The following is a 25507-nucleotide window of genomic DNA, read 5'->3' on the forward strand; positions in this document are numbered from 1 at the left end:
TTTTGCCCTAGCAGTCATGATCCCAATCCGTATTGTGGATAAGGTAACACCATAATGTCATTTGCAGCTTCCTGTTACATTTCTCCCTGGAGTCCCCTGTGCTTTGCTGTCATCCTCTGCCGTCCCCTGTGATCTACTATAATGCTATATACATTTTCTTGAAACAACATACATATATTTGCTATTCCTATACCCTAAACAACTTGTACAAAAAATTAGCAACATATTTATATGGATCAGTGATAATTTTAAATGTAAACATATATGAATTTCCCTATGTAAACCTCTGACAGAAGGCTGCAACGTATATAACTGAATCAGCATACACAGATACCAGAAATGTCCTATGTGAACCCAGCCCTATCATTAAACGTTGTCTTTTTCATAGCTTTTATGGCCGTGCTCAGAATAGATGAAAGGACAATGGGCTTTATGGAGATCCTGTGTTACAGACAGTTGCTCTTGTCGTGGATTTGTATTCAGCTGGGGTTTGTAAAGATGGTTTAGTCTGTGCCGGTTATAGTGATGTAACCTAGCAGCGGGCGGCACCTGTATGTGTATACATTACCTGTCATGTGAACATATTGAACATAATAGTGACAATTAAAATCTCAATAACTCAATCCCACATGTCTTATGGATAACTGACTGCCACCTGTCCCGGATCATGTCATGTTAAATAGTACGTCTGTTTAGAATAACCCTGGAACCTAACACCAAGCTAGAGATATCCACCAAGTCACATTGCACATGTAGTAACCGGGACATTTATCAAGGGATTTAGAGCTCTTTTTTTGCTTACAAAAGTTGCACAAAAAGTCGCATAAGCACTTAAGCAAATTTTTGTGCGACTTTTGGCTGTGAGCAAAAATCTACAAAAGAGCGTACGAAAGTAAATTTCATTTTTTAACTTTGCAGTGGTCAGGGATTTATCAAGTGTGAAAGTCGCACAAAAAGTTGCAACCCCTCCAAAACAGTGTAAATATAAGCCAGCCCGGAGCTGGCTTACAAAACGACTTTGTAGAGAAAATATAATATTTCCAGCTGGCAGCCGTGATCACAGCTCCAGCGGGAAATATGATATTACAGCTGTACAAAGGAGCCCGGGCTGGAATCACCCTACCCTGACTTATGACAGGGACACTTATTTACATCCCCCCACTTGTCTCCCGCCCGCCCACGCTGCACACCTCCTATCTGTCTGCTAACTGTTGAAAGACTACAACTCCCAGCATGCCCAACAGGGGGGGGGGGGGGAGGGGGCATGCTGGGATTTGTAGTCTTGCAGCAGACGTGAGATGTGCGGCGCAAGCTTGGGTGGGAGACAAGCGGGGGGATGTAAATCAGTGTCCCCGTCATAAGTCAGGGTAGGGGGGATAGAATATGGCAGAGCCCGGGCGGTTGCAGAGCCTGGGGTCTTTTTACTATACCGTGGCGCCGGCAAGTTTCTTCCCTATGTAATTTAACATTTCCCACAGAGTCCCGTGATTGGCCAGGACGGAACAGCCAATCACAGGACCTGGTGGGAAATTTGATATTACAGTAGGGGATGCTATGTTAAAAGGAGCCCGGGCTGGCATCAGTCTGCAGCAAGTCTGTAAGCAACAATGAGAAATGTCCCCGCTGGTGTATACATTCTCAACAAGCTGTTATCTATAGTTCATCATTCTAAGATAACAAACATACTCACTGGCCCTGATTTACTAAGAGTGGAGTGGAGTTTACTTTGGGGGTTTTAATTCCCTACTATGAGGAAGATTTATCAAAACCTGTGTAGAGGAAGAGTGGTGCAGTTATCCATAGCAACCAATCAGATCGCTTCTTTCATTTTTCACAGGCCTCTTTAAAAATGACAGCAGCTAGCTGATTGGTTGCTATGGGCAACTGCACCGCTCTTCCTCTACACAGGTTTTGATAAATCTCCCCCAATTTTTTTCTACGGTATTTACTAAGGTTTCCCTACATTTTGCTTTTTTTTTTACACCTGCTCTGATCTGTAGGGTTTTCCTCAGCTGAAATCCACCACATTTTCTGTGGAAACCTTAGTGAATATGTTGGGTTTTTGTGAAAATGTCGGGAACACGAGCTTTCTCAGTAAAACGGAGAGTTGGTCAGGTTTTTTCTCATTTCTGGCACACTAACAGGCTGGTGTAGACCCCAACTTTTCCTTTTCATAAGGGGTAAAAGGAGAAAAAGACCCCCATAATTTGTAACGCAATTGCAATTCACATGGGGGGGGGGGGCAAACCTCCAGCTGTTGCAAAACTACAACTCCCAGCATGCACTGACAGACCGTGCATGCTGGGAGTTGTACTTTTGCAACAGCTGGAGGCAAACTGGTTGGAAAACCTTCAGTTAGGTTCTGTTACCTGACTCAGTATGTTCCAACCAGTGTGCCTCCAGCTGTTGTGAAACTACAACTCCCAGCATGTACTGATCGCCGAAGGGCACTCTGGGAGATGTAGTTGCATACCTCCAGCTGTTGTATAACTACAACTCCCAGCATGGTGAAACAGCTGTTTGCTGTTCGTGCATGCTGAAAGTTGTAGTTTTGCAAGATTTAAAGGGCCACTGTTTAGAAACCACCGCACAGAGATCTCCAAACTGTGGTCCGCCAGATGTTGCAAAACTACAAATCCCAGCATGCCCAGACAGCAAACTGCTGTGTGGGCATGCTGGGAGTTGTAGTTTTGAAATATCTGGAGGGCCACAGTTTAGAGACCACTGCACAGTGATCTCCAGACTGTACCCCTCCAAATCTTGCAAAACTACAAATCCAAGCATGCCCAAACGGCTGTCTAGGGCATGCTGGGAGTTGTAGTTTTGCAACATCTGGAGGGCTACAGTTTAGAGACCACTGTAAACCCTCCAGATGTTGCTAGGCAACTACTCACCGACTTCCGTAGTCTGTACCAGGGAGCCGCACGTCATCGCCGCCGCAGATCGCTGGTAAGGGACCTCCAACGCCGCTGCCCCTGTCACAGGACAGTTCCCCCCATTTTGCCTGGATTATCGTAGGTGGGCAGAATTGGGGGGAACTGTGGGCAGAATGATCGCCGACATGGGGGGATTTCAGCAGGCCTCCCCGTCCGGTCCCTGACCAGCTAGCGGTCCTTAGGGACTCAGGATGCAGGGCGTATGCATACGCCCTGCGTCCTGAAGAGGTTATTGGCCATACAACACCAGCATTATAGCGTTACACATGCGACACATAATTACATGTGCCTCCTGTCAGTGCGGAAATAATAAAGCTCATACAATTGTGAGATAAAAAGGTATAATACGGAAATGCAGTGCTCAAATTGCTGCATGAGACTACATCTGTATTATACAGAAAGCATCCTTTTCATAGTCCTGTCATAAGTATATCAATGTGGCAAAGAAGAAAGCGTGGAGGCACTCGGTTCAGTCTGCAGGATGAAATGCACGGCAACAATTGTTTCGCTACCACGTAGCTTTTTCACAGCCTGATTCCATTCCAAAAACCCGCCCCTTAAGTATCCCATGTCATGCAAACAACTTCATTGACACATGATAGAGCTAACACAGCTCACAATAGAATAAAGCAAACAATTGTGATTAAAATAAGTATTAAACAGTAGAGTGGGTTTCAAGGCAGCACTACCTGTAATACCCTTCAATGTATAATAATAACATTATCAAAACTATTCAAATCACTTCATTCATTGCATCCTAACGGACTCAGTGCTTCAGATCTTGGCATTAATTCGGTCTCACGCTTTAGCAGCTCCAGATTACGATGTTCACCTTTAGTGAGTGGGTCCGTACGAATCAAACCACAAAATTTTATCTAACATATGTTTGACAAGTCCGGAAGAGCGCACTCCAGTTCCCAGCAAGCGTACATGCTCACTGAAATATTTAGGCATTGGATGGATTGTCTTGCCGATATAATATCGTCCGCAATCACAAACAATCGCATAAACAACATAACATGTACGGCAGATAAAGAAATAATTAGTTATGTGTGTATATTGTTATAGCTGGATGGATGAGCAAGGGATCAATTAGCTACAGAATCGGCAACTACCACATCGGTGGTTAACTGGCATAGTTGATCTCTGGAGCCAATTCTCACTCTGCGTTTTTTCCATGCGACCCTTCCCCAAAAAGTATTTTATGTTCTTGCATCTGCGAAAAGACACCATAGGTTTATGACTTGCTTTATCCGATATCACAGCATCTCTTGCTACAATGTGCCAGTGTCATAATCATATCATAGTAAAAGCAAATAGTGCCACACAGAGTGTATATATTATACTACAATATAGTGCCCAAATAATATTGTCATGCTCATGCCATGTTTAAATATTAGGGCCATAATCGTCCTTAATGCCACTGGTCCTGGGTAATGTCAGGGGAGAAGTAGGGGTGAAGATTCTGACAGAAGGGGAGAATTTGGATTACTTAGGAATTACTCTGTCACCCCCAATAGACTCCTTCATACAACATAACCTAACAAGGCTGGTGAGTAAGTTAAGGAAAAAAGTGGATGCTTGGGTGAAACTCCCTCTTTCGATGGCGGACAGGATGGGCCTTATCAAAATGGTGGTTCTCCCACAGGTTCTATACGTCTTGGGGGCATCCCCTTGTTGGATCCCGGGGAAATGGTTTTGAGGTTTGGAGGCCTTGATGGGTAGTCTTGTCTGGGGGAGAGGTAGGGTATGAATGAAATACTTAAGGTGGGCACAGCCTGAAGGAGAAGTTGAAGGGGGTTTGCCGGATTTTATGTTGTATTTTCTAGTTAGGAATCTTCAGAATATTAGACAAGGGTGGAGTGAAACCCTTTGGATAGAATTATTTAAGGACTATAAAGGGTATTATGAGAATTTTTTGGAATTTGTGGAAGGGGGGCTCCCAGTGAAGAAAGAATTGGGTAATTTATCACTAATAAGGTTATTTAGGAAAACGTGTCAGGAAGTGAAAAAGAGATGTAAAATTGATGGTAGTATTAGGAACACTGTGATTTGGGATAATATAGAATTTGAACAATTTAAGAAAGGGCTGGGGAGTGATTTTTGGAAAGGTAAGGGGATTAAATAGGTTGCACAGATTTTTCAAAATGGAGAGATTAAAAAATTTGATACACTACAGAGGGAGTACGGTTGGAGAAATGAACACAAATTTTGGTATATACAGTTGTGTGAAGCATATAGATGCACTGAAAAGAAAGAAAATTTTTAGATATTTACACACAAGGTGATAGAATATATGAATTTAGAGGGGGGTAGGAAATTAAATGTTGTATATAAATTACTCCTTGGAACTGTGCCTGTCAAGTTTCAAGAAAATAAAAAGAGGAGATGGGAGAACGTCCTTGGCCCAATCACAAGTAAAGCATGGGAGGACATTCTCAGGAATGTTAAAAGGTGCTCTATTAATAAAAGACATCAAATCATGCAACTAAGAATAATCCACCAATTGTACTACTCACCAGTACAATAAAAAAAAATAAGATGTAGGAATAAGGCAGACTGTCCTAAGTGCGGGGCATCAGACGCAGACCAAATTCACTTACTGTGGACATGTTAGATAGTGAGAGAATTTTGGGCAAGGGTATTCCAGACCATTGCGAACAAAATAGATCTTAAGAGAGAATGGTTGGGTACAGAGGTTATTTTGGGGAATTTGTGTGATATTGGGAAAGATCGAGATTTAATAAATCGTATTTTTATGTTAGCTAAGGTAGTGTTATTGAGAGGACTGTTTGGGAGTACGGGTCCAAATATAATAGAATGGAATAGGTTGGTCCTTAAAGTTAGGAATTATGAGGAATGGCGAACTGCTAACTCCAGAAGAGGCTTAATTAGGCACAGAGCAATCTGGTCAAATTGGAATGTTTAGTTTGATATGTGATAACTATACATTTCTCTGACTTATTTATAAATGTAATAAAAAAAAATAATAATTCTCTCTCTCCGACTGGGGGTGGGGAAAGGGTGGGTTGGGTAATCATGTGTTATGCTCTTACTCTGTTACTGTTTAATTATGTTAATTATGTGAAATTTGTAATAAAAAGATTTAAAAGAAAAAAAAATATTAGGGCCATAGTTAGATATGGGATACATATATTTTTATGTTTCTTGGGCCCTGTTAGCACCACCTCCCTTATTGCCAGTAATTGCCCCAGGGGGCACATTGCTTCCTGTATTTCTTAGTTCCAGTCTCCCAGAGCAGCAGTGCCTTTACTTCATGCAATACTGCATCTTGTTTTTTTTAATCTTTTATAGATTGTGATAAGAAAAAAAAAGGTAGGTGGTTACATGGTGGTTATGTTGCACGGCGGCAAAGTAATTAATAAATGAGGATGCAGTCGTGAAGGAACATGCAACCTAATATAACTATGATGTAATAGTCACTAAAACTCCAAAAATGCTGGATTTCTGCTCGCAGTTCGGACCTGACTATGCTAGCTGAGACTTCAATGTAACTTGAGTGTGACTGCAACTCACTTCACATACTGTATGTGTAAAATAGTTACACACCGATGCAACAAGGCACAACAATTCACACACATGTAACTTGTATGCAACTTGATGTCACGCAACCAAAGTGGCTGTGTAGCCTTAAGCCCATGACCGTTGGGGAGAATAGCATGAGAAAAAATACTGCTTGCACCATCTTTTTCTCCCACTATAAAAAAGCGGCGGCCGACGGACCCCATTGTCTATAATGGGGTCCATCGACACCCGCTGTTGCCCGTTGTGCCCCGTCAAAATGACGGCCATCAAACTAAAAAACAGGGCAGAACGGTAGTGTGGTAGTGTGAATGTAGCCTTAGCCTTACACTGTATTCAAAGGGGTACATCAGACTTCCATTCATGACATAGCTAGAATCCCAAATTCCTTTAGCTTCCCCCTCACACACACAATGCTTCCAGCCTCCTCCCAAATGTCTTCAGCCTCCCACTCACACACACACACAATGTTTCCAGCCTCCCCCAAATGAATCCAGCCTCCCCTCACACACACAGGGGGAGATTTATCAAAACCCGTGCAGAGGAAAACTTGCCCAGTTGCCCATAGCAACCAATCAGATTGCTTCTTTCATTTTTCCCAGGCCTTCATAAAAATTAAAGCAGCAAGCTGATTGGTTGCTATGGGCAACTGGGCAAGTTTTCCTCTGCACAGGTTTGAAATAAATCTCCCCCACAATGCTCCCCCACAATACAGCCTCCCCTCAAATGCCTCCAGCCCCCTCACACACACAATGCCTACAGCCTCCCCCCAAATGCCAGCCTCCACCTCACAAACACATTGCTTCCAGCCTCCCCCAAATGCCTCCAATCTCCCTCTCACACACATAATGCCTCCAGCCTTCCTGCATATGTCTTCAGCCCCCCAAACACACAATGCCTCCAGTCTTCCCACTATTCCAGACTCGCACCACCCCTGTTATTCCCTCCAGACTCCCACCACAAACACTTTGCCTCCAGATTACCACCCACACCCACCTCCCGCAAATGCCTCTGTTCTCTTCCCCTTGCAAATGTCTACATTCACTCCCCCATTCCAGCATTACCTGTAAGCAGTCAGTTCACGGAGGGTCTAGCTGCACTTAAATCTGCAATAAAGATATATTGCAGATATTTACTTCCATTAAAGTCAATGGGCAAATCTGCACCGCAGGCTAATGTCCATTTGGAATTTGGGACAATTTTTTCAGCAATATGTGAATGTTAGGATTCGGCAGGCTGGATGTGGATCCTCTGTGTCAGCGAGGGATTGGCGTGGACCGTACCGGTGGACCGGTTCTAAGCTGCTACTGGTATTCACCAGAGCCCGCCGCAAAGCGGGATGGTCTTGCTGCGGCAGTAGCAACCAGGTCGTATCCACCGGTAACGGCTCAACCTCGCTGACTGCTGAGAAGGCGTGGGACAGAAGGACTAGACAGAGGCGAGGTCAGACGTAGCAGAAAGTCAGGGCAGGCGGCAAGGTTCGTAGTCAATGGTAATAGCAGAAGGTCTGGAAACACTGGTATGGGAATCACAGAAAACGCTTTCACTAGGCACAAGGGCAACAAGATCCGGCAATGCTGGAAAGGGGAAGTGAGGTTATAAAGGCGTGGAGCAGGTGGGGGCTAATTAGACTGATTGGGCCGGGCACCAATTAGTGGTGCACTGGCCCTTTAAATCTTAGAGAGCTGGCGCGCGCGCGCCCTAGAGAGCGGAGCCGCGCGCGCCAGGATGTTACAGCTGGGGACCGGGACAGGTAAGTGGATTGGGATGCGATTCGCGAGCGGGCGCGTCCCACTATGCGAATCGCATCCCCGTCGGCAGTGTCAGTGCAGCGCTTCTGGTCAGCGGGTCTGACCGGGGCGCTGCAGAGAGGAGAACGCCGCGAGCGCTCTGGGGAGGAGCAGGGACCCGGAGCGCTCGACGTAACAGTGAATTAGTGTTTTTTTAACCCCTTAATGCCCCATGATGTACATGTAAGGGTGTATAAAGTGTGTTCAGGAGCTGGATCTGCTCCTTAATAATATTAGCAGCCGACAGCAATGGTCATCAGCCAGCTTTAGAGCTAGTCCATTTAACCACTTAGATGCTACAGTCAATGGTGACTGCAGTATTTCTACCAGGATGATTATTCCACCAAAAACTGGGATGGTAAGCTCCAGGATGCCACTCAGAAGGTGGACCAGTGGAAGGGTTGGTCTATGACCCTCAGGGAAAGGGTACACCTGATCAAATCGTACCTGCTCCCCTTGTTTATCTATCTGAGCAGTGTATGTATCTTGCCAGAGGCTTACTACCCTAGGGTCTACAGCCTGTTTTTCCAACTGTTGTGGGGGAACAGGTTGAACCTAGTTAAGAGGGAGGTTACGTACCACACAAGGAGACTAGGGGATTTATCTATGGTAAACCCCGTGGTGTTCTTAACGAACACCTTTTTGAAAGCTAACATCTCGAACCTCTGGTCAGAACCTCCGTGGGTACTCTCCTGCAGGGAATGGTTTCGGCCTTTCTTCCAGGAATGGGAGAGAGGAGGACAAGTGAAGGACCTCCGTACACCACATGGATATCTTCCGGCTTACGCTACACCGACTCTGAAGGCGATATGTCGGTGGGGTCTGGGAGTGTGGGAGATCAGGACCCAGTCAAGGCAGTTCCTTGACAAATGGGTTCTGTTGACCCACTTCCAGAAGCCTCTGGCGCTCAGGGACTGCCCAGGTCGGGATCTGAGGGTGGGGTTGTTTCTTTTAAACATGAAAAGAATCCCCCAGAAGTTTTGGGACTTGGCCTGGTGCTGCTTTCAGGGGAAGCTATATGTGAGGGACAATTTGAAGTGTAGGAGATCTGATGTCCGGGACTGTCCCCGAGAAGAGTGTGTGGACACGCTGGAAAGCATGGACCACTTCCTCCTTCATTGTCCCTTTAATATAGGGGTTTACAACCGGGTGGGCGCTTCCATTGACTGGAGTCAACTTGCCGGCCTTGCCTATCCAGAGTGGGCTTATGGGGCATTCAGGAACCTGGGTGGTCGAGACCGGGGCACTTTATTCTTAGTTAGCTTAATGATTAGTTACCACACGTGGAACGCACGGTGTATACTGTCTTGGCAGCGTAAAGTCCTCTCTGAGGTGGAGGTCTGTAGGAACATCACCGGTGACCTCGGGAAGATCAGGTCTTTGGAGTATGGCAGTCTTGGTACCAGTAGGGCTTCTCTCCTGTGGAGAGGGTTTTCTTTTCATGTGCCCTAGGTACTAGACCTATATATATATATAATTTGGTGTGCAGTGGGAGTGCTTGTTGTGTTTTCGGTTTGTAATATGTGATTTTCCCAAGTTTGGGTTGTAGATTAATTTATCTTTATGCCTTTGTAAAGTTATGGATATGTGATGCATGTGTGTAGCATAGTATTATTATTATCTTTTATTATTATTATAAGTGCTATTATTAAAAAAAATGACAAAAAAATACAAAAAAACATTAAAAAAATAGAGTAAAAAAAAGGGGTGGTGGTGTGTAGTGGGATTGCTTGTGTTTTCTGTGTGTTTTGTCGTGTGTGTTTTTCCCAAGTCTAGGTGTTTTTGAGTTACAGCTAAATATTGCTATTTTTATGGGTTTTTTTTTGGTTATGTAAATTGAGTATGCATGTGAGTGTGTTGTTAGATATTTGGTTATGTAAGGTGTGTTTTTCTTTTTTTTTTAGGAAAACAGGGCTGGCCGGTTAGGCAGGATTTATGTTCTTTTATTTTAAATGTAAAGTTTTGGTTTATGTTATTTCATGTTGTTGTTTTCAGTTATGGCCAAGTTGTGCTGGTTTTGTGTTTTTGTTATGATTTATATTTTTCTAATAAAAGATCTACAGTATATAACTCAGGATCAGTACAGGATAAGTAATGTAATGTGTGTACACAGTGACCTCACCAGCAGAATAGTGAGCGCAGCTTTGGAGTATAATACAGGATATAACTCAGGATCAGTACAGGATAAGTAATGTAATGTATGTACACAGTTACCTCACCAGCAGAATAGTGAGTACAGCTCTAGGGTATAATACAGAATATAACTCAGGATCAGTACAGGATAAGTAATATAATGTATGTACACAGTGACCTCACCAGCAGAATAGTGAGTACAGCTCTGGAGTATAATACAGGATATAACTCAGGATCAGTACAGGATACGTACGGGGGGAGGGGATCATCAGATTATACATGTGAGGGGAGGATAATAATGATTATTATAATCCTCCCCTCACATATATGTAACATCTCCCCCTCACATATATAATCTGATAATCCCCTCCTCACATTGTTAATCCCCTCACATATATAATATCATACTCAGATTATATGTGAAGGGATAATCAATGTGAGGAGGGGGTTATCAGATTATATATGTGAGGGGGGGGGATGTTACATATATGTGAGGGGAGGATTATAATAATCATTATTATCCTCCCCTCACATGCATAATTTCCTCCCTTCTTACATTATATAATAACCCCCCCCCCACATTATATAATAAATCCCCCCTCACATTATATAATAAATCCCCCCTCACATTATATAATAAATCCCCCCTCACATTATATAATAAATCCCCCCACCCCCACACTATATAATAAATCCCCCCTCACTTATATAATAAATCCACCCCACCCCCACACTATATAATAAATCCCCCCTCACATTATATAATAAATCCCCCCACCCCCACACTATATAATAAATCCCCCCTCACATTATATAATAAATCCCCCCCACCCCCACACTATGTAATAAATCCCCCCTCACATTATATAATAAATCCCCCCCACCCCACACTATATAATAAATCCCCAACCCCACACTATATAATAAATCCCCCTCACCCCCCTACACACACACTATATAATAAATACCCCCCAACACACACACACGCATGCACACTATATAATAAATACCCCACCCCCACACACACACACATTATACATACTCACATATCCGGCGGTGGGTCCCCTGCTGCGGCCTTGATCCTGGAAGCGGCCATGTGGGGAGTGAGAGGAGCGGGAGACTCTCTCTGCTCCACTCCTCTCCATGATGCCGCCCGTGACGTCGCACGTCACGTCACGTGACCATCTCCCAGACAGCCATTGCGGTACTTGCTGCCTAGGGATGAGTGACGGCGGCGGCGAACATAAAAAGGTAGCGTGCGGCGCAAACCCCCCCCCCGGGCCCTCTCCTTCCCCCCGGGCCAGCTCCAACGAACATTTTGGCCGGGCCCTTTGGCCTTTATCAGCTTTATCAGGGCCCATGGGGCAAAAGGGGCGAGCTGCTTTTGGGCCCCCAAGAATTACAGGGCCCGGGGCAGCTGCCCCTTTTGCTCCGCGGCCGCGGTGATTAGGGTGTGCCTGGGCAAACCCGGCACACCCTGTGCGCACGCCTATGCTTTGCTGTAACACTGAGAAGGATCATTGATAGCTAAACCTCCTATTCACGTTATTGAGCATTGCAGCAGAGAGGGGCAGATAGCTGTCAGCTGCCTCATACAGATCAACAAGCTGCCTGAATTTTCTGAAGCATCTCATCTCCTAATTTTTCAGCTCTATTGAGTTTTTTTTTTCTCCACAAATCTTCTGCTGCTCAGAATTGTGTGATAGAGTGCAACTTAGGGCTTAATCTCTGTTTTTTTTTTTGTTATGCTGCACTGTTGGGTCCTGCTGCTGTTCAGAAATCATATTAGTGTGGACTTTAGTGCCTTTTTACCATTTTTCACCTGTTACTCTGTCTCTGTGCTAAAGTCAGTGTTATACCACACGTTATACACCTGCCGGTGTATTAAAGAAAAAAAAGTTTTTCCTGAGTACAAATACGCTTTTTCAGTGGCCTTATTATTGCAAAGGGCCTACATACAAGCAAATAGTGTACCATATACTACCTTTTTTTCTGTCTCTGTGCTAAATTCAGTGTTATACCACATGTTATACACCTGCCGGTGTATTAAAGAAAAAAAAAGGTTTTCCTGGGTAAAAATACGCTTAACAGTGGCCTTATCATTGCAAAGGTCCTAAATTCAAGCAAATAGCGTACCATATACCACCTTTTTTTCTGTCTCTGTGCTAAATTAAGTGATATACCACACGTTATACACCTGCCGGTGTATTAAAGAAAAAAAAGGTTTTCCTGCGTAAAAATACGCTTAACAGTGGCCTTATCATTGCAAAGGGCCTAAATTCAAGCAAATAGCGTACCATATACCACCTTTTTCTCTGTTTCTGTGCTAAATTCAGTGTTATATCACACGTTATACACCTACTGGTGTATTAAAGAAAAAAAGTTTTTCCTGAGTACAAATACGCTTTTTCAGTGGCCTTATCATTGCAAAGGGCCTACATAAAAGCAAATAGCGTACCATATACCACATTTTTTTCTGTCTCTGTGCTAAATTAAGTGTTATACCACACGTTATACACCTGCCGGTGTATTAAAGAAAAAAAAGTTTTCCTGCGTACAAATATGCTTAACAGTGGCCTTATTGCAAAGGGCCTAAATTCAAGCAAATAGCGTACCATACACCCCCTTTTTTTCTGTCTCTGTGCTAAATTAAGTGTTATACCACACGTTATACAACTGCCGGTGTATTTAAGAAAATACGCTTAACAGTGGCCTTATCATTGCAAAGGGCTTTATCTAACAGCAGGCATCCCCAACATCGCCGAGGGGGGTCCTGAGACCCCCCCCCATGACCGTGATGCGCGCAAATCGCAGGTCAATTCAGACCTGCGATCTGCGCGATTCCGGGTCATACGGATCACTGGTGACCCGGTGACCCGCAAAATAAGAGGGATCGGGGGTGTCCGAGACACCCTCGATCCCCCTGAAGGGATAGGAGTTTGGTGGCAGGGGTGCCACCCCTCCTATCCCTGCTACCGGGGGAGGGGGGGTTAAAGTTCGGTTCCCCCGCTTTGCCCACCTATCGGTGTCCGGGCAAAATGGGGGAACCTTCCAGGTAAGGTCGGCGCTGAAGGTCCCTTACCTGGATCCCGGATCCCCGTTCGCGATCCTCCCCCACGTGCGGCGGCGGCAGCAATACTTCCGGGTCCTGCTAGGTGAGTTGTTGCCTAGCAACATCCGGAGGGCCACAGTTTACAGTGGTCTCTAAACCGTGGCCCTCCAGATGTTGCAAAACTACAACTCCCAGAATGCCCAGACAGCTGTTTGCTGTGTGGGCATGCTGGGACTTGTAGTTTTGCAATATTTAGAGGGGTTCAGGTTGTAGATCACTAAGTGGTATCAAACTGTAGCCCTCCAGATGTTGCAAAACTACAACTCTCAGCATGCCCAGACAGCAATTTGCTGTCTGGGCATGCTGAGAGTTGTAGTTTTGCCACATCTGGAGGGCCACAGTTTTGAGACCACTGGACAGTGATTTACAACCTGAACCCCCCTAAATCTTGCAAAACTACAACTCCCAGCATTCAGGAACAGCATAAGGCTGTATTGGAATGCTGGGAGTTGTACTTGCGTGCCTCCAGCCATTGCATAACTACATCTCCCAGCATGCCCTTCCGCAATCAATACATGCTGGGAGTTGTAGTTTTGCAACAGCTGGAGGCACACTCTTTGGAAAATACTGAGTTAGGTCATAGAACCTAACTCAAGGTTTTCCAGCCAGTGTGCTTCCAGCTGTTGCAAAACTACAACTCCCAGCATGCATGGTCTGTCAGTGCATGCTGGGAGTTGTAGTTTTGACCCCCCTCCCATGTGAATGTACAGGCTACATTCACATTGGCGGCAGATTACAGTGAGTTCCCCGCTACAAATTTGAGCTGCGGCAAATTTTCCGCCGCAGCTCAAACTCCTAGCGGGAGACTCAGTGTAATCCGCCGTCAGTGTGAATGTAACCTAAAAACACTACACTACACTAACATAAAATAAAGAGTAAAACACACTACATATACACACGTACACTGCCCCCCCACCACCACCCCCCTCCCCAATAAAAATGAAAAACGTATTGTACAGCAGTGTTTCTAAGATGGAGCCTCCAGCTGTTGCAAAACAAAAACTCCCAGCATTTCTGGACAGTAATTGACTGTCCAAGCATGCTGGGAGTTTAGCAACAGCTGGAGGCACCCTGTTTGGGAATCACTGGCATAGAATACCCCTATGTCCACCCCTATGCAAGTCCCTAATTCAGGCCTCAAATGCGCATGGCGCTCTCACTTTGGAGCCCTGTCGTATTTCAAGGCAACAGAATAGGGTCACATATGGGGTATCGCCGTACTCGGGAGAAATTGCCTACCAAATTTTGGGGGGCGTTTTCTCCTTTTACCCCTTATGAAAAGGAGCAGTTGGGGTCTACACCAGCATGTTAGTGTAAAAAAATAAACATTTTTACACTAACATGCTGGTGTTGCCCTATACTTTTCATTTTCACAAGAGGTAAAAGGGAAAAACGCCCCCCAAAATTTGTAACACAATTTCTCCTGAGTACGGAGATACCCCATATGTGGGCGCAAAGTGCTCTGGGGGCGCACAACAAGGCCCAGAAGGGAGAGTGCACCATGTACATTTGAGGTGATTTGCACAGGGGTGGCTGATTGTTACAGCGGTTCTGACAAACGCAAAAAAAAAAAACACACCCACATGTGACCCCATTTTGGAAACTACACCCCTCACGGAATGTAATAAGGGGTGCAGTGAGAATTTGCACCCCACAGGTGTCTGACGGATCTTTGGAACAGTGGTCCGTGAAAATGAAAAATTTTGCACAGCCCACTGTTCCAAAGATCTGTCAGACACCAGAGGGTGGTAAATGCTCACTGTACCCCTCATTACATTCTGTGAGGGGTCTAGTTTCCAAAATGGTATGCCATGTGGTTTTTTTTCTGCTGTCCTGGCACCATAGGGGCTTCCTAAATGCGACATGCCCCCCCCGAGCAAAATTCGCTCTCAAAAAGCCACATATGACGCCTTCTCTTCTGAGAATTGTAGTTCGCCCACAGTGCACTTCAGGTCCACTTATGGGGTACCTCCATACTCAGAAGAGATGGGGTTACAAATTTTGGGGGATCTTTTCTGCTATTAACCCTTGCAAAAATGTGAAATTTGGGGGGAAACCCACATTTTAGTGAAAAAAAAAATATTTTTTACATATGCAAAAGTCGTGAAACACCTGTGGGGTATTAAGGCTCACTTTATCCCTTGTTACGTTCCTCAAGGGGTCTAGTTTCCAAAATTGTATGCCATGTGTTTTTTTTTTTTGCTGTCCTGGCACCATAGGGGCTTCCTAAATGCAACATGCCCCCCCGAGCAAAATTTGCTCTCAAAAAGCCAAATATGACCCTTTCTCTTCTGAGCATTGTAGTTCGTCCGCAGTGCACTTCAGGTCCACTTATGGGGTACCTCCATACTCAGAAGAGATGGGGTTACAAATTTTGGGGGGTATTTTCTGCTATTAACCCTTTAAAAAATGTGAAATTTGGGGGAAAACCAAAATTTTTGTGAAATGTTCAGTAGCTCTCCTGGCACCATAGGGGCTTCCTAAATGCGACATGCCCCCCAAAAACCATTTCAGAAAAACGTACTCTCTAAAATCCCCTTGTCGCTCCTTCGCTTCTGAGCCCTCTACTGCGCCCGCCGAACACTTTACATAGACATATGAGGTATGTCCTTACTCGTCCTAGAGGTGAAAATGGGCTCCGTCCTTAAGGGGTTAAAGAAAAAAAAAAGTTTTCCTGCATAAAAATACACTTAACAATGGCCTTATCATTGCAAAGGGCCTAAATTCAAGCAAATAGCATACCATATACCACCTTTTTTTCTGTCTCTGTGCTAAATTAAGTGTTATACCACATGATATACACCTGCCGGTGTATTAAAGAAAAAAAATAAAAGTTTTTCCTGTGTACAAATACGCTTAACAGTGCACTCATCATTGCAAACAAAGGAGTGTACTATTTAGTAACTGTTATTCTGTCTAGGGCCTATATACTTTGAAAGGACAGCCGTAAGTAATCGCCTGCTGCTATTCTATACCCTCATAAACGCACTAAGTATGTCAGACAGGGAGGTGCCAGGACGTGCACAGAGAAGGGGCAGAGGCCTACATACGTCAGGCAGAGTTGGCAGCAGACTTAGGGCGAGTGGCAGCAGGAGTCGCAGCAATAGGCCTGAGCTCCCGTTAACACCCAGCGGTCGTGTCGTCAACCCATCTCTCCTCGTCAATTGGTTTGCACACTCATCCCCATCATCACAAGCGACATCTGACAACCCCAGTCAAGATGGATGAACAAGCAAAAAAACGGTGCTAGTAGCGCAATCCACTGCAGAAGCTGTTTCAAGTAGGTATACTTCTTTATTAAGCAGTGCAACAACGCGTTTCGAGGCCACAATGCCTTTTCATCAGGAAGAATGGCTTACATGGTTGTGACTGTACATACACACTATTTATAAATGGATTTGGCGCCAACAGGTACATAGGCCACGCCCCCCGGAAGTGGGGGATCGTGCTACAGGTACATATACATAAAAGATAATAAAAATGAACATTGGAAAGGTAAAATATACATATCTCATAAAATACATTATGTCCCTATGTGTAGCGATGGAAAAGTTTGCCCTAGGGCACAAACATTATATTCTCCGTGGAATCGGAATGGCATCCTCCGCTGGCTGGCTGAAAAAGATACAAATGATGACGGTTTTAACAGGAATGAATGGGAGCGCGTCCGTTCAGCTGCCCTAGCGCTCGCTGCCGACAGTGATTTTTTTAAAGTACAGTGGACGGACGCGCTCATAAGAATGTTGGCAATCTATATAGCTAATTATATCCCACGGCAGCTGATGGTCAGAGCTGTCTGTATGAATGAGAGTTTGTATATAGTTATATCTAAAATTGTATTGAAATCTGGGGATACAGAAGCTATTTGAAATACTGTGAATATGGATAACATTTGCTTGTAAGTATAAAAAGGGGACATACAAATGCACACATAAAAATGAGGCATATGAAAAAAAGGGGGGTATATAAATGTACACATATGTAAAATTGAGGCATCTAAAAAACCACATATACAAATTGATAAAATTGCACATGAGACGCGCTCCAAAATTGCAGCTGAACAGACACGCTCCCATTCATTCCTGTTAAAACCGTCATCATTAGTATCTTTTTCAGCCAGCGCATGCGCAGGAGGCGGGCGGCCCGATATCGCATCGCAGTCCCCGCTACAGGCGCTTGCGCAGCGGAGGATGCCATTCCGATTCCACGGAGAATATAATGTTTGTGCCCTAGGGCAAACTTTTCCATTGCTACACATAGGGACATAATGTCTTTTATGAGATATGTATATTTTACCTTTCCAATGTTCATTTTTATTATCTTTTATGTATATGTACCTGTAGCACGATCCCCCACTTCCGGGGGGGCGTGGCCTATGTACCTGTTGGCGCCAAATCCATTTATAAATAGTGTGTATGTACAGTCACAACCATGTAAGCCATTCTTCCTGATGAAGAGGCATTGTGGCCTCGAAACGCGTTGTTGCACGGCTTAATAAAGAAGTATACCTACTTGAAACAGCTTCTGCAGTGGATTGCGCTACTAGCACCGGTTTTTTGCTTGTTCATCCATCCTGATATCCATCGGTCGGAGTTCCTCCATACCGACGCAGGGGAAGCAGCACCACCATTTCTTTGGTCTTGAATGACCCATGCGCATATAGTTGTTGTGGCTTTCTCACAACAACACCAGGTGAGCAGTTTTCCTTTTGAGTGTTTTATCTAACGACTCTGCTCCAAAATACCTATAATGATACCGCCCTATGGGAAGCTCTGCCTCTCTTTTGTTCTAGATACATTAACCCCAGTCAAGAGTCGGTGGGTTCCTCAGACACAACCCTCAGTTGGCATGGCCCGGGAGCAGTCCCCGTAATCCCATTGCCTTTGTCCTATGCTGTTCCCTCTCCCAAAGAAGTATCTCATGCTTTGGGTTCAGCTCCACTATTAAGTGAGGACGATGTAATAGAGGACAGTAAGCATCTAATGGGCAGCCAAGAATGTGAGGAGACATGCGTCCCTTGCTCCGCAAGGCGGGCAAGTATTGATGCGGAGAGTGACGTGGGAGGCAGTGTTTCAATTGTTCAGGGTCCTGAGGCAGAAACTGTTGTGGAACACGAGGAGGACATCAGTGACGTGCACACATCTTTTGATGATGATGAAGCCGATCGCAATTGGGAGCCGGGTGCAGAAGCCGGGACTTCATTATCATCAGGAGAAGAGATTTGCTCTTCAGCAAGGCGGTAGCACGGTTGGCAATCAGCGTGGTGGTGGCAGTAGTGGAAATTCAGGAGCCAAACGTGCCAGGGGGAGACCACCTGCTTCGCGGCAAGCTACCATTCAGGGAGGTAGTGGAACAGGGGTTCCTGGAGACGGCGCCAATAGCAGTGAAATAGTGCGAACTGCGGGTGGGAAAATCAGCTACTCTGCGATGTGGTTGTTCTTCATAGAGAATCCGAAGGACCTTAGCGTAGTCACATGCAAAATCTGTCGGCAGAAAGTGAAGTGTGGCCAGGGTCCCAATCTCGGCACCACGGCCCTGCGTCAACACATGATTTGCCACCATAAAGCGGCCTGGGATAACCGTGGCTCCGAGGTAGTGGTCCAGCCTGCCGCATCACCCAGTGGCCATCCGCTCCCTCTGTCATCCAGCCAAGGCTCCACCACCTCAGCCAAAGGGAGCATTGTGTCAAACCCGCCTTCTTGCGCTCCTGCTTCTTCCGCTCGTAGTCAGCCATTCCGCCAACAATCGATCGGCGAAGCCATGTCCAAGAGACAACAGTATGCGCCCACTCATCCAACGGCGCAGAAGTTGAATGTGCTCCTGTCCAAGCTGCTGGTGTTGCAGTCCCTCCCTTTCCAACTGGTGGACTCTGCAGCTTTCAGGGAATTGATGGCTTGTGCCGAGCCCAGGTGGAGAGTCCCAAGCTGCCATTTCTTTGCGAAGAAGGCAGTACCAGCCCTGCATAAGTTTGTACTAGAGAAGGTGGGCCAGTCCTTGAGCCTGTCGGTGTGTTCAAAAGTGCATGGCAGCGCCGATGTGTGGAGCTGTAACTACGGGCAGGGACAATACTTGTCTTTTACGGCCCACTGGGTAAATGTTGTTCCTGCACAGCCACAACGGCAACTTGGACAGGTCACACCGCTTCCTCCTCGACGCTCTGGCTCCCAGGCAGTTGGTCCTTTTACAGTGTGCGCCTCCTCCCCCGTGTCCTCGGCCTCCACTGCACGTCCAAATCTCGAGGCCCTTCATCGTACCATGTGTCTAGGGCACAGCGGTGTCAAGCCGTCCTTCACATGGTTTGCCTTGGCGAACGGAGTCACACAGGGGAAGAACTGCTAAAGTTCATTAGGGAAGAAAACCGAGTATGGCTTACTCCACGAAATCTGGAAATGGTAACCATGGTGACCGACAATGGGAAGAACATTGTGGCCTCGCTGCGACAAGGAAGTGTGAACCATTCGCCCTGCATGGCACACGTGTTGAATCTGGTTATCAAGAAGTTCATCAAGTCTTCAACCCATTTGCAAGACGTCCTGACAATGGCAAGGAAACTGTGCATGCACTTCAGCCACTCGTTACACCGCAAAGCACACTTTGCTTGAGCTGCAGCGTCAGAACGGTATCCCACAACATAGTCTCATTTGTGACGTGGCCACACGTTGGAATTCCACCCTCCATATGTTGGACAGACTATACAAACAAAGAAAAGCCATGACGGATTTTTTGATGATATAAGCAGATAGGAGTACTCTCCTGTTTAACTTCTATGTGAACGAGTGGCAGCTGATACGTGACACCTGCCATTTGCTGAGGCCCTTTGAGGAAGCCACATTTTTTGTTAGTAGCTCAAATTACGCCATGAACGACGTAATTCCACTCCTACATTTACTCCAAAAAATGATTGAAAACATGGCTGGTCACGGCAATGGAGATGTTGCGCCTACATCAGAAGGCTACATGAGTCCTGTGGGGGATGAACTGGAGGAGGATGATGAGGGGCAGAGCGGAGCACAGTTTACGGTGGATGAGATGGCCGGTGTTTCTGGTCATTGGACAGGAGAGGAGGAGCAGGAGCAGCCAGAGGAGCTGGAGGGTTATTACGAGGGAGGCGAGACAGAGGACCCAGACACACCGTGGCAGTATGCAGTGGAGATGGAGGCAGGTAGTCCCAGCGAGTCACTGTCACAAATGGCACGATGCATGCTGAGTTGCTTGCGTAGTGACCCCCAAATTGTCAAAATTCGTTAGCGCGATGACTTCTGGATCTCCACCTTATTAGACCCTCGCTACCGGCCCACTGAGAGGGAGGACAAACTGACCTACTTCAGGGAGCTTCTATATAGTCGGTTGGCGATGCCTATCGGCCACATGGTCCATCCACTCGCAGGTCTGTCTTGGGGGGCCCTCTGCGCTCACCTTCCACTGCCATGGCTGCTGGGGAGGGGAGGGGTGGCAGGAGCAGTACCGGCTCAATCAGCAGCAGCCTGAGTCTACAGTCACTGATGAGTAGCTTCCTTCAGCCGCATAGTGAAGCTACTCATCAGCAGCAGGTGGACATGGAGCAGGACCTGCACCAGCAGGTGGTGGCTTACCTCGACATGACCCTGCCAACAACCGTTGAAGATCCGCTGGACTTCTGGGCAGCCAAACTCGATTTATGGCTGCAACTAGCGGAGTTTGCCCTGGAAAAGCTGTCGTGCCCGGCCACTAGTGTGCCATCAGAGCGAGTGTTTAGTGCTTCCGGGGCCATAGTCACCCCAAGGCGAACTCGTCTGTCCACTAAAAATGTGGAGAGACTGACGTTTGTCAAGATGAATCAGGGATGGATCAGCCAGGATTTCCAACCACCAATGACAGATGCGTCTGAGTAGATTGACCATGCTCCTACAACAAAATTTTCTCTATTGTGGTTGGTTATGAAACCCTCTGGGGCAGACCTGGGCATTGTACGGCCCGCTTGCCACATACAGAACTTTGATTGGCACTGACAACTATGGGGGACAACTATGCTGCCTAATCTGGGGGACATCTATGCTGCCTAATCTGGGGGACATCTATGCTGCCTAATCTGGGTGACATCTATGCTGCCTAAACTGGGGGGTATCTATGCTGCCTAATCTGGGTGACATCTTTGCTGCCTAATATGGGGGACAACTATGCTCCTTATCTGGGGGGCAACTATGCTCCTAATCTAGGGGACAACTATGCTCCTAATCTGGTGGACATCTATGATGCCTAATCTGGGGGACAAGTATGCTCCTAATCTGGGGGACATCTATGCTGCCTAATCTGGGGGACAAGTATGCTCCTAATCTGGGGGACATCTATGCTGCCTATTTTGGGGGACAGGTATGCTCCTAATCTGGGTGACATCTATGCTGCCTAATCTGGGGGACAACTATGCTCCTAATCTGGGGGACATATATGCTGCCTAATCTGGGGGACAAGTATGCTCCTAATCTGGGGGACATCTATGCTGCCTAATCTGGGTGACATCTATGCTGCCTAATCTGGGGGACATCTATGCTGCCTAATCTGGGGGACAACTATGCTCCTAATCTGGGGGACATCTATGATGCCTAATCTGGGTGACATCTATGCTGTCTACTCTGGGGGACATCTATGCTGCCTAATCTGGGGGACATCTATGCTCCTAATCTGGGTGACATCTATGCTGCCTAATCTGGGGGACAAGTTTGCTCCTAATCTGGGGGACATCTATGCTGCCTAATCTGGGGGAGAAGTATGCTCCTAATCTCGGTGACATCTATGCTGCCTACTCTGGGGGACAAGTATGCTCCTAATCTGGGGGACATCTATGCTGCCTAATCTGGGTGACATCTATGCTGCCTACTCTGGGGGACAAGTATGATCCTAATCTGGGGGACATCTATGCTGCCTAATCTGGGGGACATCTATGCTGCCTAATCTGGGGGACATCTATGCTGCCTAATCTGGGGGACATCTATGCTGCCTAATCTGGGGGACAAGTATGCTCCTAATCTGGGGGACATCTATACTGCCTAATCTGGGGGACAACTATGCTCCTAATATGGGGAAAACTGATGCTTCTGGCCTTGGGCCTATAATTTTTTGAAGTTTAGCAGTAGCTAACTATATGCTTAATGCAAATGTCAACATTGATCTTTAAATGTAAGGGGTTATGAAACCCTCTTGGGTATTGCGAATGACTGCTCCAGACTCATTCTGTGTCTTTCACAAACTAATTGCCTCCCTGGTGCCTCAGGCCTTGGGCCTATAATTTTTTGAAGTTTAGCAGTAGCTAAATACATGCTTAATGCAAATGTAAACATTGATCTTTAAATGTAAGGGGTTATGAAAACCTCTTGGGTACTGCAAATGCATGCTCCAGATTCATTCTGTGTCTTTCAGGAACTACTTGCCTCCCTGGTGTCTCTGGCCTTGGGCCTTAAATTTTTGGATGTTTAGCAGTAGCTAAATACATGCTTAATGCAAATTTCAACAATGATCGTTAAATTCTCGGAGCTCTGCCAGGGCCTTCTCCAACCCCGCCTGGGCCGATCCGAGGACCTCACTAACCAACTCACTAACTAATCCAATCGCTTATAGCGAGGGGCGGTGTGTACAAAGGGCAGGGACTTAATAAACGCCAGCTTGTGACCCTCACTTACTGGTAATTCCTCGTTTTAAGGTTAAATAATTGCAATAATTGCACAGATCCCTATCATGAACTGGTTTCAGCGTGCAACACGCACCTGTCCTTGAAAGATAGAGACACGCTAATCCGTTCAGTGGAGCGCTAGTGTGGCCCAGGACATCTGAGGCCATAACACACCTGTTATTGCTCGATCTCGCAATTGATCGGGCAAGGTAATGGGTTATTAAAGCTTCTTGGGTACTGCTGAGGCCTACTCCTGACTTCTCCTGGTGCAATGTATGGGGTAATTAAACACTCTTGGGTAGTGTTATTGTTAAATTTTATCAGTAATAAAATTGAATTTTGCAGAATGCTAACCGTTACACAACGGAACGCTTGTTGCGTGTGAGTTTTTAATGAAAAAAATAAATAAATAGATGGAGAGGGATTAACTCTGCTTAATCATATTTGGTGATTAGAATCCTTTTGTCATCTGATTTTTTGGAGACAGATGCGCTTACACACATGTAATAATTTTTTTTAACCAAATTTCAAACATTGTCTGATTTATTATTTTTGAGAAGAATGTCTTTTGGTGGTCCACCATCCTGCATTATAGAGTCTTCTTAACTGCTATATATGCGCTTGTTTTTTAAAAAAAAGGTATTTTGTCAGACAATTTCGATAACATTTTGCGTTTTTTTGGGGTGGATTGTGAAGCCCGGGTGATGGGTGTGTAGTGTGTATTCGTGGATCAGTCAACTCCAGTCTGTGTCCGTTAGGCAATATATGGGTTACTGATGCAGCAGAGGTGGGGCCTTGGTCTTGGAATTTCAATTATTTAAAAAAAATTTAACATATTGTGTGGTTTATTATATTAGAGAAGAATGCCTTTGGGTGGTCCACCGTCCTGCATTATAGAGTCTTCTGAACTGCTGTATATGCGCTTGTTTTAACAAAAAGGTATTTTGTCAGACAATTTCCCCAAAAATTGTGTTTTTTTGGGGTGGATTGTGAAGCCCGGGTGTGTACTTGTGCATCAGCCAACTCCAGGCTGTGTCTTTCAGGCAATCTATGGGTTACTGATGCAGCTGAGGTGGAGCCTGGGTCTAGGAATTTCAATTTTTTTTTTAAAATCCAACAATTGTGTGGTTCATTATTTTTGAGAAGAAAGTCTTTGGGTGGTCCACCGTCCTGCCTTATAGAGTCTTCTGAAATGTTGGATATGCGCTTATGCTTACACAAAGTTGTAAATTGGAAAAAAAAATGTATACAATTTTGTTGATTTTGGGGCGGGTTGTGAAGCCCTGTGTTTACTGGTGCATCAGCCAACTCCAGGCTGTGTCCTTCAGGCATTAAATGGGTTCCTGATGCCGCAGAGGTGGGGCCTGGGTCTGGGAATTTAAAATTTTAGATTGCGGGTGCTAAAAAAAAAAGATGGACACACGCTAATCCATTCAGTGGAGCGCGCCTGCGGCCCCGGACATCTGAGGGCATAACACACCTGTTATTGCTTGATCTCAGGAGAAGGGGGTTCATCATCGGGAGAAGAGAGTTGCAGGTTGCCCTTGAGTCAGCAAGGTGGTAGCACGGTTGGCAATCAGCGTGGTGTGGCAGTAGGGGAAATTCTGGAGCCAAACGTGCCCGGGGGAGACCACCTGCTTCGCGGCAGCTTACCTTTCCGGGAGTTAGCGGGTTACCAGCACCGGTCGATGAAAGATAGAGACACGCTAATCCGTTCAGTGGAGCGCGCCTGCGGCCCCGGAAATCAGAGGGCATAGCACACCTGGTATTGCTCGTTCTCGCAATTGATCGTGCAAAGGTAGGGGGTTATTAAAGCCTCTTGGGTACTGCTGAGGCCTACTCCTGACTGCTCCTGGTGCAATGTATGGGGTAATTAAACACTCTTGGGAAGTGTTTTTTTATTTTTATTTACTGATAATTTTATCAGTAATAAAATAGAATTTTCCAGAATGCTAATCGCTACACAACGGAACGCTTGTTGCGTGTGATTTTTTAATGAAAAAAAAATAAAATAAAATACGGACAGGGATTAACTCTGCTTCATCATTTTGGGCGAGAAAAGTCCTTTGGTGATCTGATCTTTTGGAGACAGATGCGCTTACACACATATTGAATTAGTTTTTGTAAAAAAATTTCAAACATTGTGTGGTTTATTATTTTTGAGAAGAATGTCTTTGGGTGGTCCACCATCCTGCATTATAGAGTCTTGTGAACTGTTGGATATGCGCTTGTTCTTACACAAAAAAAAATTCTAAAATGTTGTTGTTTTTTGGAGGGGATTGTGAAGCCCGGGTGTGTACTGGTGCATCAGCCAACTCCAGGCTGTGTCCTTCAGGCAACATATGGGTTC

General features: G+C 45.6%; 1 protein-coding gene across 8 annotated transcripts in view; it reads right to left on the reverse strand.

Moving 5' to 3' along the window:
- The window catches only part of S100Z (S100 calcium binding protein Z), a 91411-nt gene that overhangs the window by 17427 nt on the left and 48477 nt on the right, over positions 1 to 25507 (reverse strand). For 3 of the 8 annotated variants that reach the window (XM_056540544.1, XM_056540501.1, XM_056540551.1), the window contains exon 1: positions 1691 to 1780. The exons of 2 other annotated variants lie outside the window; for them this stretch is intronic. The gene's annotated coding sequence lies outside the window, so the exon portion shown is untranslated. Of the gene's footprint in view, positions 1 to 1690; positions 1807 to 25507 lie in introns of those variants that run through there. 3 more of the 8 variants (XM_056540568.1, XM_056540519.1, XM_056540563.1) reach the window with 3 other exon arrangements.

The sequence above is a fragment of the Hyla sarda genome, chromosome 1 (assembly GCF_029499605.1).
Source record: "Hyla sarda isolate aHylSar1 chromosome 1, aHylSar1.hap1, whole genome shotgun sequence".
NCBI classification, from domain to species: domain Eukaryota; kingdom Metazoa; phylum Chordata; class Amphibia; order Anura; family Hylidae; genus Hyla; species Hyla sarda.